We start from the raw sequence: 3,855 nt of genomic DNA, 5'->3' as shown, positions 1-3,855 counted from the left end.
CTGTTTGTTAATTTTCCTTCCAACAGTCATGACCCTCAGTTGCACGTCTGTTGGAGTTTGCTGGAAGTCTACTCCAGACACTGTTGGCCTGGATATCAGCAACGGAGGCTGAAAAACAGCGAATATTGCTGAACAGCAAATATTGCTTCCTGATCGTTCCTCTGGAAGCTTCTTCTGAGAGGGGTACCCGGCCATGTGAGGTGCCAGTCTGCCCCTTCTGGTGGGTGCCTCCCAGTTAGGCTATTCGGTGGTCAGGGACCCACTTGAAGAGTCAGTCTGACCATTCTCAGATCTCCAACTCTGTCTGGGAGAACCACTATTCTCTTCAAAGCTGTCAGACAGGGACATTTTAGTGTGCAGAGGTTTCTGCTGCCTTTTGTTCATCTATGCCTTGCCCCCAGAGGTGGAGTCTCAAAGGCAGGCATCTTTGAGGTGCAGTGGGCTCCACCAAGTTCAAGCTTGCTAGCCACTTTGTTGACTACTCAATCCTCAGCAATGGCGGGTACCCCTCCCCCAGCCTCGCTGCTGCCTTCAGTTTGATGTCAGACTGCTGTACTAGTAATGAGTGAGGCTCCGTGCATGTGGGACCCTCTAAGTCACGCATGGGATATAATCTCCTGGTGTGCCATTTGCTAAGACCATTGGAAAAGCACTGTATTAGGGTGGAGTGACCCATTTTTCCAGGTGTCATCTGTCACAGCTTTCCTTGGCTAGGAAAGGGAATTCCCTGACCCCTTTGATTCCCAAGTGAGGTGATGCCTCGCCCTGCTTTGGCTCATGCTCAGTGGGCTGCATCCACTGTCCTGCACCCACTGTCTGACAAGCCCCAGTGAGATGAACCCAGTACCTCAGTTGGAAATGCAGAAATCACCTATCTTCTGCATTGCTCATGCTGGGAGCTGTAGACTGGAGCTGTTCCTATTTGATTATCTTGGAACAACCCCCCTGAAATTCTTTTTAGTGCAAATTATTAGGATGATTCTGGACTCACAGAGTTAGGAAAAACTCATTGTTTTGTATTTTAAAAATATAATTAAAGTTTTAAACTTGTAATATTCTTAAAATTAAAAGATAAGTGAAAAAAACTCATCCTTTTCAATTCTTAAAAATAGCTTCGGTAGAAATGGTGCCAGTGGTTCTTTGTACCTCTGATAGAATTCACCTATAAATGAATCCAGTCCTGAGTTTTTTTTTGGTTGGTAGGCTAATTAATTCTGCCTCAATTTCAGAGCTCATTCTTGGTCTGTTCCCAGATTCAATTTCTTCCTAGTTCAGCCTTAGGAGTGTGTAAGTGTCCAGGAATGGATCTTTTTCTTCTAGATTTTCTAATATATGTGTCTAGAGGTTTTCACATAAAATCATCTCATGGTTGGTTGCATTTCTGTGAGGTCAGTGGTAATACTCCCCTTATCATATCTAATTGTGTTGTTTTGAATGTTCTTTTTTTCCTTATTGGTTTAGCCAACAGTCCATCTACTTCACCTTTTCAAAAAAGAAGCTCCTCTATTTATTGATCTTTTGAGTGTTTATTTTGTCTACATCTCCTTCAGTTCAGCTCTGATTTTGATTATTTCTTGTGTTCTGCAAGCCCTGTTAGATTGTTAACTTGGGATCTTTCTAGCTTTTGGACGTGGGCATTTAATGCTACAGATTTTCCTTTTAACACTGTATTAGCTGTGTTACAGAGATTCTGGTTCATTGTATCTTTGCTCTCAGTTTCAAAGAATTTCTTGATTTGTGACATAATTCCATTATTTATACAAAAGTCATGGAGAAACAGATCATTAAACTTCCATATAATTGTATGGATTTGAGTAAATTTTAGTCTTGAGTTCTAATTTGATTCTGCTGGGGTCAAAGAGAATTGTGATTTCGTTGTTTTGTATTTGCTAAGGAGTGTTTTACTTTTGATTATATGATCAATTATAGAGTAAGTGCCACGTGGCACAAAGAAGAGTGCATATTCTGTTGCTCTTGGGTCAATAGTTCTGTAGATATATATAAGGTCTATTTAATCCAAAGTGGATCTCAAGTCCTAAATATGTTTGTAAACTTTTTTTTTGATGATCTGTCTAATATTGTCAGTGGATTGTTAAAGCTTCCCATTATTATTCTTTGAGAGTCAAAGTCCCTTCGTAGGTCTCGAAGATCTTGCTTTATAGATACGGGTGTTCCTGTGTTGGGTGCACATATATTTATGAGATTTAGTTAGCTCTTTTTGTTGAATTGATCCCTTTGATATTATGAAATGACCTTTTCTTTTTTGATCTTTGTTGGTATGAAGTCTGTTTTATAAGGAACTAAGACTGTCATTCTGCTTTTTTCTGTTACATATATATATACACATACATATACATAAATGTATGTATATAATATTTGCTTGCATATTTTATATATATATATATTTGCTTACTATGTTTACATTCATCTGTTTGAGCCTATGAGTGTCATTGCATGTAAGACGGGTGTCATAGAAACAGCATACCAATGGGTTTTGAGTCACTATCCAGCTTGCCACTCTGGATTTTTATTTTTATTTATTTATTTTTTTGAGAGAGAAAGTCTCACTTTGCCACCAAGGCTGGAGTTCAGTGCCATGATCTCAACTCACTGCAAACCCCACCTCCTGGGTTCAAGCAATTCTTTTGTCTCATCCTCCCAAATAGCTGGGATTACAGGTGTCAACCACTATGTCCAGCTGATTTTATATATACATATATATAAAATAATATGTTATATGTAATAATATATGTAATAATATATACATTATATATATAAAATATATATATATATTTAGTACAGATGGCATTTTACCATGTTGCCCAGGATGGTCTTGAACTCCTGACCTCGTGATTTGCCTTCTTCAGCCTCTCAAAGTGTTGGAATTACAGGCGTGAGCCACTGCACTCAACCTGGATCTTTTACTTGGTTCATTTAGCCCATTTACATTTAAAGTTAGTATTGTTATGTGAGGATTTAATTCTGTCGTCATGATGCTAGCTGGTTATTTGGCAGACTTCTTTAATGTGTTTGCTTTGTGGTGTCACTGGTCTGTGTATTTCAGTGTGTTTTTTGGAGTGGCAAGTAATTGTTTTCCTTTTCTATTTTTAGTGCTTCCTTCAGAAGCCTTTATAAGGCAGATCTGGTGGTTACAAATACCCTCAACGTTTATCTGAAAATGATCTTATTTTTATTTTTGTCATGAAACTTAGTTTGGTCTGATATAAAATTCTAAATTAAAAATTATTTTATTTGAGGATGTAAAATATTCGCCTCCAATTCCTTCTGGTTCACAGGGATTCTCTTGTGAGATCTGCTGTTTTTCTGATGGTTTCTTTTTGTAGGCAACCTGGCTTTCTGTCTGCCCTTATCATTTTTTCCTTTCATTTTGACCCCAGTGAATCTGATGACTATGTGTTTTGGGTAAGATCTTCTTGTGGAGTATCTTACTGAGGTTCTCTGCAATTCCTGCATTTGAATGTTGGTCTGTCTTGCTATGTTAGAGACATTCTCATGGATGATATCCTGAAGTGTTTTTAACTTGATTCTGTTCTCCCTGTCTCTGAGTACACCACTCAGTCATAGTTTTGGTCTGTTAACATAATCCCAGTTTTGGTTTTGTTCATTTCTTTTCTATCTTTTTATTTTTTGGTCTGGTCTTGTATGCCTGTCTTATTTCAGAAAGACGATTTTCAAGCTTTGAAATTATTTTCTCCATTTGGTTAATCTGGGGTACTGGTTTCATCCCCAGTCAGCTTGGGCTTTCTGTAACCTGGAGGCTAGAACAGATGAGTCATTCAAGCATCAATGATGGGAGGCTGCCTTTCCCTCAGGGCACTCTTTTTCAGCAATAAG

This window comes from Pongo pygmaeus, chromosome Y, assembly GCF_028885625.2.
Source record: "Pongo pygmaeus isolate AG05252 chromosome Y, NHGRI_mPonPyg2-v2.0_pri, whole genome shotgun sequence".
NCBI classification, from domain to species: Eukaryota; Metazoa; Chordata; class Mammalia; order Primates; family Hominidae; genus Pongo; species Pongo pygmaeus.
This window is presented reverse-complemented; position numbering follows the sequence as displayed.